Source organism: Python bivittatus, unplaced genomic scaffold (genome assembly GCF_059951505.1).
Source record: "Python bivittatus isolate LINGU-HERP-01145 unplaced genomic scaffold, Pbiv_v1 ctg000700_np1212, whole genome shotgun sequence".
Lineage (NCBI taxonomy): Eukaryota > Metazoa > Chordata > Lepidosauria > Squamata > Pythonidae > Python > Python bivittatus.
In genome coordinates, this window is record NW_028277098.1 from 68,676,569 (window position 1) to 68,693,896 (window position 17,328).

Genomic DNA, 17,328 nt, shown 5'->3' on the forward strand with positions numbered 1-17,328 from the left:
CAGACTGAAAAGTAAGACCATTGTACAAAGTCCTTTTCTGTCCTTAGGCTAGATCTGCACTTTCTGCTTCTCCCGTCTCCAGTGTGAACCACCCACCATTTCTTGAGTGCAGGAATGGATAACACCATACTCCACCCATTCCCAGCCCATTGCAAATGCACCTGCATAACATTTTTCATTCCTGAGCTGTCTTAAGCACTTGAACAGTAAGTCTACTGAACTTCAGTCCAGTCCAGGAATATCTTCAACTCCCATTAGCTTCAGTGTCTGGCATGCCTCCTCCCTATCAGCGGCTTTTATTTGTTTATCCATTGATTCATTCATTTATCACATTTGTATGCTGTACAACTCCCAGTTACTCTGGGAGTAACAGCTCATTCCGCAGAATGACATTTCACCCTGGACTGCTGGGCTGCAATGTTCTCAGCTGGTCAGCAGCTTCCTTTCTGTCCTTCCGGTTGGTATAGCAATGAATCATAAAGACCATGGAATAAAGTTTCCTGGCTATCCTGTTTTTTCCACCTTTTCTGCCACCACGCCTCTGTTCTACCTTTGCATCTCCTAACGGGCGCTCTTTTGGTTTCTGCCCAGGCTGGGTGAGAAGTACTCTCTGTTCTGTTCCTCTCTATGCCCAATGTACTGCAATGGTTCCCTTCCCCTCCCTCTGACCCTTTACAAATATATTTAAGAAAGCAGGTTGAAACATAGCTACAAAGTTTCAGTGAACGATACACCTTTCTTCTAAGAGTCTAATCTACCAGTTCTTCATTGCCACAAAATTTCTATGGACCTATAATGAAACAAGGGAACAACCTATTCCCTTTACTTTGATCACTGTAGCATCAGAGCCCACAGTGGTACAATTGTCAAGTCCCAAACAGCTGGCAAGTTCAAGGAAGCAAAAATTAAACAGACTTCAGTTAGGTATCTTTAATGCAAGTCTTGGGATAAATAATTTTGGAAACTGCAAGAGGAATTTCAACCTTCATTTCATTAAGACAGTCTCTTTGAGTGATTTGAAATGCTTCTTCCTAATCTACAGTTTGGCTTCATTTCTCAATAAAGCTTTCCCTCTGTGCAAGACTGCATGGTTACACAGCTACCCCTTATGTTTCAGGAGTGGCATCCTGTTTCTCGAGTTCTGTATTTCTGGGTTTTGGGAAGGAAGAACCAATGTGTCTTCCTTTCAGTCCCCCCCCCCCCCAGGGCTGGGCAATGGAAGAATTCCAGCTTAGTAGGGCTAAAAACTCCCCGTCTGGTCAGAGTAGGATGTCCAGAGGTTTTCAATGATCTCTCCTCCAGGTTTGTAATATACTGTATGAACCATCTGCAGGGAAGTGGTAAGAAGATGTTTATTAAGGTCAAAAGGTAGAATACAGTGTTTCTGTAAATAAATTAATAGAGCTAAGCATTGAAGCAGAATAAAGAAATACCAGTAAATACCCACCAATATGTAGTACAGCTACATGTGTCAGTCATTGTGTCACTATCCCTGCTGTGGAATGGCTGCTGTCTTTCTGTGTGATAAATGACTAAATTATATCTGCTTCCTTTAGCTGAAAGTCAAGCCCTTCCCTCCCACTTTTGGTATTGTGAGATTGATTTCAACATTTTGCCCTCATACTGAACTAGATATTATATTATATTATATTATATTATATTATATTATATTATATTATATTATATTATAATCACATTTATATGGTCACCCATCTCTGGGTGACTCTGGGTGGCATACAACAATAGAATAAAACAACAAATACTTAAAAAACAATCATAAAAATATTTTAGAACATTATTAAAAATTAAAATATATATACAGTGGTACCTCTACTTACAAACTTAATCCGTTCCGTGACTTTGATCGCAAGTCGAGTTGGTCGCAAGTCGAAGTAAATTTTCCCATAAGGTTCAATGTAATTACCGTTAATCCGTTCCGGTGTCTGCGGACCACACGTCAGGGGCAGAAAAACGGCCGCTGACCACGCAGCAGGGTGGAAAAAATGGCTGCGGAGCACATGTCAGGGGCGGAAAAACAGCCGCGGACCACGTGGAATGGGTGGAAAAATGGCTGCGGACCACGTGAAACGGGCAGAAAATGGCCGCAGACTACATGGAACAGGCGGAAAAATGGCTGCGGACCACGTGGCATGGGCGGAAAATGGCTCGTAAGTCGAGGCGAGTTTGTAAGTAGAGGTAAATTTTTGGGGCTGGAGCTGATCGTATCTCAAAAATTTCGTAAGTAGGGGCGTTCGTAAGTAGAGGTACCACTGTAAAATTAAAATATACTAACCACACAAAGAGAGCAAAAAGTAAAAACTTACATGGAGAAAATAATTTAAAATTTAGCTGGAGAGTTTTATCTCTCTCTCTCTCTCTTTATTCTTTGGTCTCTGAGGAAACCATTCTTTCTCATTAAAGATATCTACATTGCTCAGATTCATTTAGTTGCCAAATAATATTTATCTTACCTCTTGAATTGCTGTCAGTTTAAGGAGTGGACCAAAACAGGAGGAAGCAGAAACCACTGTCGTAATACCAACTTAAGCAATTTTTTATGCCAACAAGTTTAGATATGGTGTCAGTGAGTCGCTTTAAGAAATATTCTTAAATCTCTAGTCATAGTGGAAAGAAGTCTGAGCTCCAGGGGGATGCTGCATTTAAACCATTTTAGCAGCCCTGGTAGATAGGAAGCCTGAAAGGTGATCCTCAGTGGTTCATATTTTCCTAAAAGTCAGAAGCTATTTCTTCTAAGAAGTTTGAAGTAAGGAAAAATATGTGTCAATGTCTGGCTTTGAGTTTATTCATAAGTGATATGTCTGAACTACTAAGGCTCTTATTTGAAACTTTAAAATTAAATTTATGCCAACATCTCATTGGAGTAAAAAGTGTGATCCAGAATCCAACTCATTAATAGCCACACATTTTCTGTAAAATAATTTACAATGAAAAATACAGAATCTACAGCGTAGAATGGGACTTAAACAAAGGTAACATGATCTAATTAGAATGTATAGACTCTGGAGGATAATAAACGGTATGCTTCAGAGAATCTTTTCCTTTTGGCAGTAGAGGATGGTTTAACTTCTATAATTCTGTCATATCTGAATGCCACTGTTCAGTCTGATGTTCATTGTAAGGTGGGACCACACTTCTTTCTCTCTATGGATATCTTGAGATACTCTGTGATTCTACTCACAGAGTTCTTTCTCTCAAAGCATACAGTATATTCTACATGTAGATGTATAAATATGAATGTTAATGCCATTTCCATTTGCTTTTTAAAAATATTACTTTTGATACCTTTTGTTTTTCTTCAGTTTCAGGATGGGAACTCAGCCACTATGGTCTGTAAAGTATGCTTTAGGACTTAATGTGGAATGGCTTATTCAACACACCATGTCTTAGTGTGACCAACATATCTGATAACAAGATTGTGAAGGCTAGATTAATCAATCAATACCTGATGTGGCAGTGTGGCAGTATTTGTCATCTATCCATCTTTTTTGTTCCTAAATTGCAAATAATATTTTAGCAATGTATATTATATTACTTTATATTAGAATTTATATTATATAACTACAGTGATAAGAAAGGAAACTAGAGGATTAGAATTAGAGTCAGAAGATTCTAACTGAAGCATTAAATCAACTAATATCAAGCAGATATTAATATGTATTTTCCACTGTTATCGTTACCCAGATAAGCAGAGATTAATACCAAGATTATCACCAGACATACAATCATGCAGTAAACAATACCCTAATCAAGGAACTACCAGAGGGGGGAAAAATAAAACAAAACAAAACCCCCACCCCCACCAACACAGGCAGGGCATGCCACTGTATATAAACAGAGAGCAAACCCCATTCCATTCTAACACTGAAGATGTTACCTAGCTGGGTAACAAAATGTTTGCAAGAAAACAACCAAGCTCAGAGAACCCCAAGAACTCCACATTCTGGACATACTAGACATGCTGTTTTTGGTGTCTATGGCTTGGAAAGAAGAGAGGCATTGTGTTCTTCCTAGGTTTAAAAATAGTTTAGAAAGGTCTTTCGTTCTTATTGCCATATTGGTAGCCATGCTTTGATTTAGTGTCACTTGTACAGTATACAAGCAGCAGGTTGCATTAAGACAAGTGGCTGCGAAGATCTCTGGATTCTCATCTATGCAAAGTTGGGAAGGGCCAAGCAAATTTTCAGAAGTTAAAAAAACACTGAGAAATATTATTCAGAGAATCTCTCTAGGTCATCATGACGAAAGCCCCGCTATTAGCCCTCTCGTGCCATCTACTGGTGCCTAGAGATACCATAAGGCTTAATGCCAGTAAATATAAAACAGGGCTGGGGAACGTCTTTTTTATTGAGGGCCACGTTCCTTGAGTATTCCATGAGTCACTAAATCACTATAGTAGATTAACAGGATCAGCCTATGCTGTCATTTTACCACCCCTGATTCTATACAACTGTTTAACCATAGTCTGAGGCTTTCTGTAGCTAAGCACATTTCCAGTTAGCACTAATCAGAATGTGAAACTAAAATTAACTATGATTTCACATTCCAACTAATACTACCCAGAAATGGTGACCAAGGTTTGGCCAACACACTTAGCCTTCGATAAGCCACTGACCATGATTAAAAAGCCACATGGGATATGTGGGAAAGTGATATAACTAGTTCCATTAATATACTGACATGGCTTAGAGAATCATAGAAATACTCTCCTTAAATTGGGGTCACTGCTGACAGTGAGTGCTTGGGCTCACACATCATACTAAGGCATAATGTGGTTTGTCTGATATCAGTTTAGTGTGTTGTATGGGCCCAGCCACTGTGGATAGTTAACTATATTTTATTGCTTAGAAGGTTTTGTGAACACAGCCTCTTGTAGCCAATTCACATGAATCCACAGCTCAGCACAACATATAAGTCTGACTTTTAGGACTGCCACCAGTAGTTGATAGTACCACAGTCCAAAGTAGGTCAGACTATCTCTTTCCCTCCCTCCCTATTCCTTCTCCTCTTCTCTCTGTCTCTCCCTTTCCATTTCCTCCCCACTCAGCATGCTGTCAACAAAAGCTGGGCAACCACTATATGAAAGCAAAGAATTAGAATTTTCTGTATCTTTTCCTGATGTCTAGTGATCATCCAGTGTTTTCCATCCCATACTTCAGGATTTAAGCTACCCCTCCTGCCACAAACACTGAAAGCCACTTTGTAAAGTATGTTTTTATGACTGATACGAATTCTCTGTCAAAGTTGCACAAAACGTTTTAATGCATATTCCACCTGACAGATGTCAGGGGCTGCATAAAGCAACATTATGAAAAGTGATTCAGTTGCAGCCGTATTAGTGCAAAGTGTGCCATACATATTAAATGTCCCCAATTAATTAGCCATAATACTCCCATGAAAAAAAAATAATGTCCAGTGCAATAGTCAGTCAACTACCTCAGGACTAAAGCCTCTTCCTGAAGTTCAGAATGAACTAGTCAGGATTATAAGCTTAGGGTTAGTTAAACCCCAAGGACTCCACATTAAAGGTCTAGCCTGCCATAACCTTTCCAACAGCCTACATTGCTGTCACAATTATCAGGTTTCTATTTAACCCTTGCATCCCATTTCCAATGTTTTCATTTATAAGCAGGTGAGAATTTTAAAGTGTCTGTCAGCTGAGGATATTTCATGCATCTTATAATCCTGACTAGTTCACAAAAGCTTATGCTACAAGAAGTCTGATTCTTTTTAAGCAACATAAAACATTTTGCTATTATTCCTGGAATAAACTGATAGCATCCTCTGGAATATCACTTATTGATTGTACCACAGTTTAAGCAAAATTGGAATGTTCATGACCTCTAGTGGAAATCTGAAGATAAGATCCGATATAAGACGGTTCAAGGTAAGTGCTTGCTTTCATACCATCTCAAAGATGTAGTTTCAATTAGACCTTTCTGCATTAAAATGCATCCAACTTGCAGAAAGGTTGGTGGTGCAGCTAGGAAATCTTATACTTTGAAGGCAATGGTCCTATAGTGGATCTCCATTAGAGAGTCACATGTCTTTTTTGAGACACACTATTTCATTTCAGAAAATAATAATAGGTAAATGAAATTTTTAATATTCCTCATGTATGGACATTTTTTTTTTTACTATTGCTCCAATCAGCTTGCAGGACTGCCTCTCCCTGAGGACATCTTCCCATACCACTAGATCGGTTAGGGTAGGTATACTCCGTGTCCCTTCCCTTAAGTGCTACCATCTTACGGGACTCAAGAAGCATGCCTTTTCCATGGCAACCCTGCCCTATGGAATACCCTTCCCCCAAGGTCCAGCAGGTCCCTACTCTTTTAACCTTCCAAAAATCACTTAAAATCTGGCTTTACCCCAAGTGCTGGGATAGGGTGAGATTGGCATGGGAGGAGTATGTTGTGGGCTGCATTGGAAAGTTTAGCTGTGGCACCAGGTCTTTCTTGTTTTGGCTTTACTGCTTTTGTTTTATTGTTTGTTTTTATCCTTGGGTTGTGATTTTCCCAGAGTTTGGCTTAAGATAGGCAGCCATATAAATGTTTTTAAAAATAAAATAAATAAATAAACAGTTGTGCTCCTGGTGGTCATTTGGGGGGTCCTTGGCTGAAAGGCTGGATTGAATCATGTTGATGTACCTTGAAATGAGACAAAGCCAGCTTAACAGTAGTGGCAGTCAAGATAAAGACTAAGCCAAGAGCCAGTATAACTGGAAAACCATTCAAGTCAAACTCAGCTTTTCAACGCAGGTTACTACAGAAAGAAAAAATGGGGGGGGGGGGCATAAGAAACTACTGGTAAATGTGGAACTTGTTTGTGGTTACCATTTTCTTTTAGGTTGGGATAAAGTGGGCACAACAGTAAGATTGGGTTTGATGTCTTAGGTAGCTTTGTATACTCAGTATCTTTGGCAAGCTGCAACGAACACAGTGCCCAAAGGCTATTACTTGGCAGCACTGGGGATGTAGTAGCTACTCAAGAACATCTGCTATGAAACGCAGGTCCTGGATGGCGAGAGAAGAACTGGCCTTAAAGCAGATATCACCACCTGTGGGGCTTGCTTAGTCCTAAGGATACCAGTTCTGGCTGTGGGGCAAAATTAAAATGTGGGAAACGAAGGTTATGGAGAGAAACAGTCAAGCTGGGACCCTGTTGTGCTGAAAATACAGGCTAAAACTTCTGGCAAGAGCTACGTATAGAAGCACAGAGTGCCAGGTTTATTTTCTTTCTCAAAAGAAGAGACAATCCTGGAAATGTGGAAAACACAAAGAGTCATTTTACCATGCATCGTGGACTTGTAAAAAAGCTAGAAAATTTTGGGTACAAATACATACAGTGATACAAAGAATTTTAAAGACCAATCTTCATCTGAAACCAGAATTTTTTTCTTTTGGGACTTATGGATAGTCAACTAGAAATGACTCGTGAAAGATGGCTTTTGTATATGGTAACTGCAGCAAGATTATTATATGCACAAAGATGGAAAGATTCTGAAATACTTACAATGGAGGAATGGCTGGTGAATATGACAGAATTAGCAGAATTAGCAAAATTGACTTATTTGATTAGAGAAAGAACAATAACTACATTTATTAGTGATTGGAAACCCTTTATGAGTTGGTAACATGGATCTGATATTAGAAAGGATAGAATATGGGAAAAAGAAAAGTATGATGTAATCTTAAAGAGGGAGGATAGATGGTAAATTCATTTGTAACTGCTGTAAAGAAGATTGGAAGCCACTTCTTTATACAGGTAGTCCTCGGTTAACGACCATTTGTTCAGTGTCCATTTGAAATTACAATGGGTGCATACAAGTTATGACCGGTCCTCAAATTTCTGGCTGTCCCAGCACCCCCATGATCATGTGATTGCAATCTGGGTGCTTGGCAACTGTCTCGCACTTACGATGGTCGCAGCATCGCAGGGTCACATGATTGTGATTTGCTACCTTCCGTGCTGGCTTCCCCAAGCAAAGTCAGTGGGGAAGCTAGCAGGGAAGGCCGCAAGTTGCTCAGATAAGTTTCCTCTCCTCCACCCACACACCCTCCCCGCGCCTCACTGGACTCACACCCTGCCCTCCCAGACACTTGCATACCCTTCCAGGCCAGTCATGCACCCTCACACACCCTTATGCACCCTCCGTGAGCCTCGCTGCACTTGCACTGTACCTCTCCAGCCCTCTCCCACCAGGCAGCAGCCACTCCAAGCCCCACCATGCTTGCATTTGTGCTGTGCCTCCCTGCCATCCCCACACCCTTGCACATCCTCCCCAAGCCTCACTGTGCTCACGCTGTGCCTCCCCAGCCACTTGCGCACCCTCTCCCACCCAGCAGCAGCCACCCCAAGCCCTGATGCACTCATGCTGTGCTCCAAGGCCACATGTGCACCCCCTCACTCCCTCTCCCACCTGGCAGCAGCCACTTGCCTGCCTGCCGGACTGCTTGCAAACCACCTGGGACTTGTGACTTCTTGCCAGCTTCCCCAGTGACTTTGGTTGTTGGAAGCCAGCAGGAAGTTGTGAGGTGATGCTTGCTTAATAAACCAAGATCCTTGCTTAACAATGGCAATAGAGACTTCAGGGATTGCTGTCACTAAGCAATGCAGTAACGTGACATTGCACTTTATGACCACATGCTTAGTGATGGAAATTCTGATCCCAATTGCCGTCATAACTTGAGGAGTACCTGTATATGTTTTCTTTTCTTCCCCCTCCCCCCCTATTTACTTTCTTTTTTCACTTAGTTGTTTTATATCTTTCTTCACTCTTTTTCTTTTCTATAGCTTTATACTGTATGCTTGTCTTTTATTATTGCAAAATATCTCTTAATAAAAATTATAAAAAGGAAAAGGAGAGGAGACAATCCTATATATTGCTTGGACAGGCTGCATGAAAGACAGTAAGGCCCTGAACAGGAAGGTATTTCCTTGCAAAGAATTTCCATTCACTTGTGGTTGGTGACATAAGCTTCTATGTCCATGCACATATGAATAAAAGTAAAGCTCCTATTAAAATACATATTTCCAATAACATCTGGGACTGGGTAGGGCAGCATGGCTGGAATTAAAAACAACTATTACTTGAGGAGATTGCTTATTATCAATTTCCATGCAGTCACTAGGTGGCAGTATGAGTGAATAAAATTTTATATCTGAACAAAAAAGATCTTAATAAGTAATCTTAGTAAGACAAACAGTAAGCAAAAGGAGTAACTATATCCAGGTACATATATCCCAAACCGTTAATTTTATATTAATATCACAAGGAGCCTGCTGTTATCTCATGTCAGGCTTTATATAGTGCTTTACAGAATCTGGATGTTTATTTGACAGTAATTATCTGTGTGATCCAGAAGGTCTGATACGGAATGGGAAATGAGCTTGTCCCATACATCCTGATAATACTTGTGGTAAAGATGTAACTAGCTGTTTCAACTGCACATGACTTATATGGACACGCTTGTTCCTCATAAGGAGCCTTCTTAAATTGGCTGTCCAGTAAGGTAGATGGCAGTACAGGTAATCCTCGGGTTACGACGGCAATTGGGACCAGTATTTCTGTCGCTAAGCAATGTGATCGTAAAGTGCAATGTCACATGACCACATCACTTAATGATGGCAATCCTGGCAGTCCTGGTTGCTGTCGTAACCACAGGACTGCATGGGTTGTTAAGTGGGAAGAGGCAGGAGACCCAGGCAAGCAGGGTGCCACATGCAGGCGCTATGGAGCATAGGCAGATGCAGTGCAAACTGAAGCAATGGATTCTGCTTAGGGAGCTGTTCTGCAGACTTCAACAGAGGGAGGATCTTCTCCTTTGCCCCTTTTACTCCAGACTCCTTCTCTCAGCTGAGAGAAAATATATATTTTATATAATGCTCTTGTCAATAAAGACTTGCTGGCCATAAAAACTGTATTCCAACAATGAAGTTGCTCTGGAATCAGGCAGGGCTAGGATCTAAAGAAATAAAGAAATCCTGCCCCAAACATGAATTCATAGATGACAATAATTTGGAACACTTGCAGAAGGCATAGACCCTCACTTCACATCAGTTCAGGTGGGCACAATTTTTCTCCCGTTTCTGTTTTGTAGGATCTACTGTATGTTCTTAGTTCACTTAATAAGCTGCTAGTTGCATTCTCATGCTAGCCTGAATATGATATTTCCTGGCCATCTACCACAATCTTGAAACAGAAGAAAACTACCCTCTCTCCCAGAAGAAATATTTCAGAGAGGCTAGGGGCAGGGAAGCATGCAGCAGATCTGTTGGATCAAATCACTTGCAACATATGTCAGAGCTTAGATGGATGATCTCCAAGGATCCATCAAGGATGTTTGTTTCACCATGGTCATTTATATGTTCCTCTTCCTCCCAGGGCAAAGTTGTTACAACTTTGCCATGACAATAAAATGAGGGAGTGTTCAGCATGATGCATCTTGCACTCAGGGAGTTTTGGGGGCCAAGAGTGACAGCTGATGTCAAAAACCATGTTTCATTTTGTCAAGTCTGTCAGTGGGCTAAGACTTTTACAGCTAAGCTGTCTGGTTTGTTCCAGCTGCTTCCCCCTCTTTCTGGATCATGGGATACAGTTTTCCTGGATGTTGTTATTGATTTTGCAATTTCATGACCATTTTGGAAGTAGTAGATTTGTTTATCAAGATGGCTCATTTTGTTCCTTGTAAGGGACTACCATCAGTTCAGGAGACTGCACAACTCTTTTCTAGACATTTTAGGTACAGGAGTTCAGACAATCATGTGGCATTCATTCATCATCCTCTCATCATCTGCAATCAATGGCCAATTGGAAAAGATGATTCCTGAACATTGTAGAGGGTTCAATTCTATAATTCTGTGATTCTATGCTAAATTAATCACTTGCAACCTGTAATTATACTGACCACATATGGGTTTATTACTACATTTTTATTTAAGAACAGATTCTGGAGAGAGACACAGAGAGAGAGAGAGAGAGAGAGAGAGAGAGAGACTAAATGGAGTTTAGGACAGTGACCATTTCATATCTGTTCAAATACACCTAATACCTGTCCTCTGAAAATCTATCCTAAATGGATAACAGAAGAATAGAAGATGAGAAACAGCAGAGGTGATCCACTTCTACCTGCAGCTGTAGCCCCATCCTCATAGGTACTGGGAGTGCAACAAAACTCTGCCTACCCTGATTTAACTATTTAGATGAAAGAGATGAGGTACAAAAGAGGCTTATATAATTCAGAAGAAATTTTCTGAGGATTATCTTGCTAAACAGGAGTGGCAATTTAAAGTTTAAGCATGGATTCAGGTAACAGTACTGTACTTAAAATGCAACATTGGTTCATATGAAGCAGTCATGCACTATAGTGGGTCCTTTGATTCACACATTAATTCTGTTTTAGAAGAATTATTACTTTTTTATATATACGTTTGTTCTTTTGTTCTATGTAGTAACACCTTGGAAAATAATAGGAAAATAATGGAAATGGATATTAAAATATGTATGACTAACATTGATACTACAAGACAGAAAATATACCCATTTTCCATCAATTATATAATGGTTTAAAGAATTCACCTCTCTTTCTATATTTGAATTTTACTCTTCTATGCTATTATGCTACTACTAAAAATAGCATTTTACTATTGGAGTCCTGTTAGGAGAACTGTTCAGAAATTTGGATTCATGAACAGTAAACCCTTGATTTAAAGCCCCCGTGGGGGAAAAGGTGATGGATAAAACTTAATGCCCATTAAATGGTAAATGAAATTTTTCAAGCCCAAAATCTGAGATCGCTGTATTAAATAGTATTTTCACAAGAACAAGTAAGGTAATATTGGCATGCAGAGAAAGCCTGTATGTTTTGCCCTCTTTCTCCCCTTCCTTCAGCAGCTTTCAGCATGGTGTGCATCTGCCATGAGAGTGCCTGCTCCCCTTATCTTCCTAGCACTTTGCCTTGTCTTCCCTTCCACCTCTCAGCTACCACTGCTGCCACTATCAATATCCTAGTTTTGGCATGTAGGGAACAAATTAAAGGCCCTTCTCCATTATCTCTGAACAGACAGGTCGCGCACAAAAAAACCAAGGTAATAACTGTAAATCTGTATGCATGTCAGGACATGCTAGGATGGGGAAGTGACCAGTTAGCATTGTAAAAGACCATACAGAAAACAAAGTTACTTTTTAAAACGCAAAACGGTAAAGCTTAACCATATAAGGCAAAAGCAGTCATGAAACCAAGGAGAAATTGTGCTATGCATGTTAGTAAGTACTGTAACCGTCCTGATGCTGGTATCTGCTTCTGCAGTACAGAACCTACAATCACTGCTGAACAAACTGTTTTCTTTATCTGTTGCCTCCTCTACTCATTGGTATGGAATAATTGTTCCACCAGAGGTATATCCCACCAACTTGCCCACCCCTAATCTTCCAAGCACCATCCTTTTTCTCCCTCCTCTGTCAGCTGCCACTGCCAGCAGTATCACTGTACCACATATTCCTCTTCAACATAATTTGTCTTTTAAATAATAAAGAGTTTAACGTACTAGTTTATTGTCTCAGCAGATGGCAGCCCCTAGCCAAAGCCAACCTTGTAAGGGCTCAGAAGCTGTGTGTTGGGCCTAGTTAGGACTTGGATGGGAAAGGACTGGAATTTTCAGGGCTGTAATCTAGACCTGAAGATGGCATTGGCAAACTGTTTCTGTACCCTTGCCAGGAATACTGCATAGATGCATCCATCTAGTCATTAGGACAGTGTTTTTCAACCTTAGCAATTGTGGACTTCAACTCCCAGAATTCTTATCTTAGGTTGCCAAGGATGAGGAACACTGCATTAGGAGATGAATTTGACTAGAGGGCATCTTTACCTTTATATTGGTTTGTATGCTTTAATGCTCAGTTGCTGAATTGTTATTAATACATGTGTCAGGTTTTCTGTTTGGTTTGTTCATAAAAATATGTTTTTGTGAGCTCTTTCTTTTCATAATATAAAATTAATCAAATTATTTAAAAAAAACTATTTCATCTGGCTAGGCATACTTTCAGTTTTTATTATTATTTTTTAAAATTTTCTGCCTCCACAGTTTATGTGGCTGAAGTGACAAGAATGACCCTCTGGGAGAAACTACTGATTCAGTGACATCGCTGAAGGGGAGAAGGCTGAAATGTTTCAGCTATTTTTCCAGAGGTGGGGTGTCAAGAGTTTGTTTTAATGCAAATCCTAGGCCTGTGTGAGATGAATTGGATTTGCCTACACAAAAATCTTTGTGCCACAGAGACAATACAATAGTTTTTGTCAAAGTAAATAAGTGAGGTGGTTCACCATATAGCTTTGCTTGATTCATGAAAGTGAAGCATCCCCTTGTAGACCTGATGCTTAGCATACCTATTTTAAATCTCCCCTGCCAAATCCTTGAAAAATGGCACTGTTTAAAATTGGTGACTTGCTGCTGAATGCTGGTGATCTTGGGAGGCTATGAGGGCCATAGAAATTAGGCTTGTGTTGTGGAAGAATGGCAAAAAGAAAAACTTCCTTAATAGAAGAAGAAAAGGGGTAAAACAAACATATAGAGACTAGACTAATAGAAGTTAATGGGAGTCACCTAGCAGAAGAATCTATCTGAAACCAGAGGAGCAAGAAAGAGACAGCTTTTGGGAAAAGAGAGGCAGTGGTTCAATTCACACATCATGCTGATCCATGGATTACTGAATAAACCACAAGTGGCTGGGTTGGCATAGCATATTAACCCATCAATCATAGTTTGCAAACTACAGTGGTTGGGTTCATACAACACACCAAGTAAAAACCAGACAAAGCATAGGCTTAATTGCTGTGTGAACTAGGATCAAGAATAAAACTCTAGGATTCAGTATTGTTATATAGGTATAAAACCAATTTTAAAATTTCTAAAGAAAGTCACACAATTGTAGCAATAGCTACATATATGATTTTAGTAGCAAGATTTAATCGACTTATTGCTGAAGGATGAAAGCCCAAAACCATGTTTTCTTAGGGTGGTTTTGAATGCTATCCCAGAGACATGGAAGTAGCAGGCTCCATGCTGCTGAAAATGTAAATAACCTAACTAGATGAGCAGAACCAATTTTGTAGAAAAGACACATACACTTGAAGTTTACCCATATGTTTATACTACTTAAATGTATAGATGCATGGACATCAAATTGTAAGTGAGCATGGCATGAATTTTAAGAAACTGAGTATGATATTTATTAATAAAAGCAACTTTCCAGATGTGGTGGGACTGCAACTCACAGAAATTCTAGTCACTGGGGCCAAAACTTCCATCTTCTACTGCTTTTAGGCAGATGACCACAGCTAATCTTTCATGGGTGCCTGGTTTTACGTAAGTGTGCCTAACATACACACATGCATACATATATGTGTACAAAGCAAAGCACACTCCTCCAGCTGATTATGATATTAATTTCCTCAAAATGTATCTGGGCCCCTTATGAACCCAACACTCTTTGGGAAAAACATGACAGGCAGCTTGCACTTATCCAATTAAAATGCTAAAAGAAAAACAAAGGTTGCTGTCAGTGCTTAGTGGAGGTGAGGCAGAGGGGAGGAGACAGACTGGTGTAAATGTCAAATATAAAAAAGGAGAAAGGTAGAGGAGATGATCCAGGGAGAGGGAGGGAAGACTGATAAGGGGAAGGAAGAGGTTAGAGGAGGTGGTAGAAAAACCTGTTTGCACATGACACACTGAACCACAAATTAGCCAATCACATTTTAGCCTAGTGTATTGTATGAATCCAGCCAGTGTGGTTAATTCAGGGTGTGATGTGAATCCAGAGAATGGAGTTAATTGAATAAAGCATGAATAAATATGTTGTTGCAAGATAGCAAACAACCAAAGTGGGAGAAAGGAAAGTAATGCAACACAGGATAGGAAGGAAGGGGGAAAAGTGAAAAAGTCTGAGAAAGCAGCAGAAGATCAGGATGTCATAGTGGCTGGGACATTATAGAGGGGGAATTTCAGAGAAAGAGAAAATGAGATGCTGGGGTGCTCATAGAGTGAGCAAAGAAGGAAGAATTTTGCATGTACCCACAATACACGCACACATGCACATACACAGAGATACAAGTGACATAAGATTCCTCTAAACCCCCATCAGATTCATCTGTCTGAAGTCCAGATTACTTAGCAGACATACTGGATATTATGCAAAAACATAATGAAAAAGTTTCAACCCTAATCACCAAAATAGTACATAAGTACACATAAATCAGAACCAAGGTTTATAAACTTGCCTCTCTCAGACTTATTGCAGGAATCTCAAAGAGCTCAGTGTTTCTGGAATGCCAGGTTCCAGAAAACCTGGGGGAGAGGAAAGAGAAAAACTGAGCAAGTTTGAGCAAGCAAGCAAGCAATCAGATGGTAGAAAACTATTTGTTTTCCACACAAGGCTGACAGTAGAACCAAGAAAGATCATAATAAATACTGGAGACACGGGATCAAACAGAGGGTGTTGCCACATCCTGGGTGGGTTGCCCCCACCCCTGGCAAGGACCTGAAGGGAACTAGCCTCTTCCTGTTTTTTTGGCAGCACCTGTCTAGCTTGTCCTGCCAATGCACACTTACAGAGAATGTAATGGAATGTTGCTTGGGAAGTTCTTGATAGGGCTTGAAGAGCAGGAAATACCCTAAATGATGAACTGTCCCATTCTTCCTCTGGGCCATATGGAATACTCATCTGGAGATCTCATTTGTATAGGGTGCTTAACAGCTACAAAAAGTCTCTACTTTTTCATCTCCTTTTTTGTTTTTGCAAACTTTAATAGCCATCAAATTAACCCTTCATCATCCCTTTGAGCAGACGGTAACTCTATAAATGGGAACGGCTAATAATATAGCTATGCAGCTCATGTACATCATGTAACAGCAGAAGATGCGAAGTCCTTTGTATGTGATTGAATTAACTCATATTCCCCTTGAAAGAAGCTTATTGAAATACAAAAGCAACGTATTTTTCAAATATACACAAGAATGTCCTTGAAATTTAAATCAAGATTCATAGTTAATTGAAGTCAAGATTTGGCAAACCATATTTACTTTGATATATGCTGATACTTAAAAATATAATTACTGCTTTTTCCAATGTCCTATTCTAAAAGAGTCAAAATAGATGGTGTTCCTGGCATCCTACAACAAGAGGAATGGAATGACACAGAACAGATAAATATTAGAGAAGTCACAGAAACAAAACCATTATTCAGAATGGTCAAAAGAATAATATGGGCTGGGAACATGGATGAGAGGCTGTATTGGCCTCATGTCCTGCCATAAGTTTCCCAGAGGCGTTTTGTTGGACTCATGTAGGAAGCAGGATCCTGGATAAGATAGGCTTTTCGTTCAATTCAGAAATGTTCTTCTCAGTATACTTGCACCTTCCTGTACCTTCTCTTTGGTGGAATACAGGTATGCTGGTTTGCAAAGCAGTCTTTAGATTAGAGAACCTAGCTTGCATAGAATAACATGAGAAACCTTAGAGCAAAGCTGGTCTTTCTCTGTATTTGTGGCATACTGGCCCAAATGTGTCACAACTGACTGCTATTATCCTTACAGTTAGCAGGGAATGTGACATGTGGTATGAGTATAATTTAAAAATATTATGTGAAAAGCTAGATTGATCAAAAATGGGCCCATTGGTGATGACTGTGGCTTGGACTGTAAGTGAAATAAGTGGTAAAGCAGAAGGCAGGCAGGCAGGCAGGCAGGCAGGCAGGCAGGGTTGTGTATCTGTGAAACTAAGAAACAGAGAGGATATAACAGAACTGTTCAAAGGGGGCTGATCTTATGGAGTTCATGAATACATACAAACAGGGAAGTGGATTTAATTATAAATGAACTAGTTCAAATGTAAAAAAAAAAATGACTTGGTCTCATTTAGATTGTTGTGGGGCCATATATAAGTAGGAATCCATAGGTTGGTAATAGCTGTACGATATGATCTAGTGCAGTGTTTCTCAACCTTGGCTGCTTGAAGATGTGTGGACTTCAACTCCCACGATTCCCCAGCCAGTTGAAGTCCACACATTTTCAAGCAGCCAAGGTTGAGAAACACTGCTCTAGTGAATGGTGATAATGAAATTGGGGGAAAGTCTAGGAGAAAAAAAAAACCCATGCAACATTTGAAATGAATGTGATCCAGGATCCAGAAAACAAAATTATTCTGTTAGATAACATGAATGGATGGGTGAGAACAAGATGAGAGAGTGAAAGACCTACAAGTGACTGGGCTATTGGGAGACATACAAATGAATAAGAATGGTGACCAGTTGG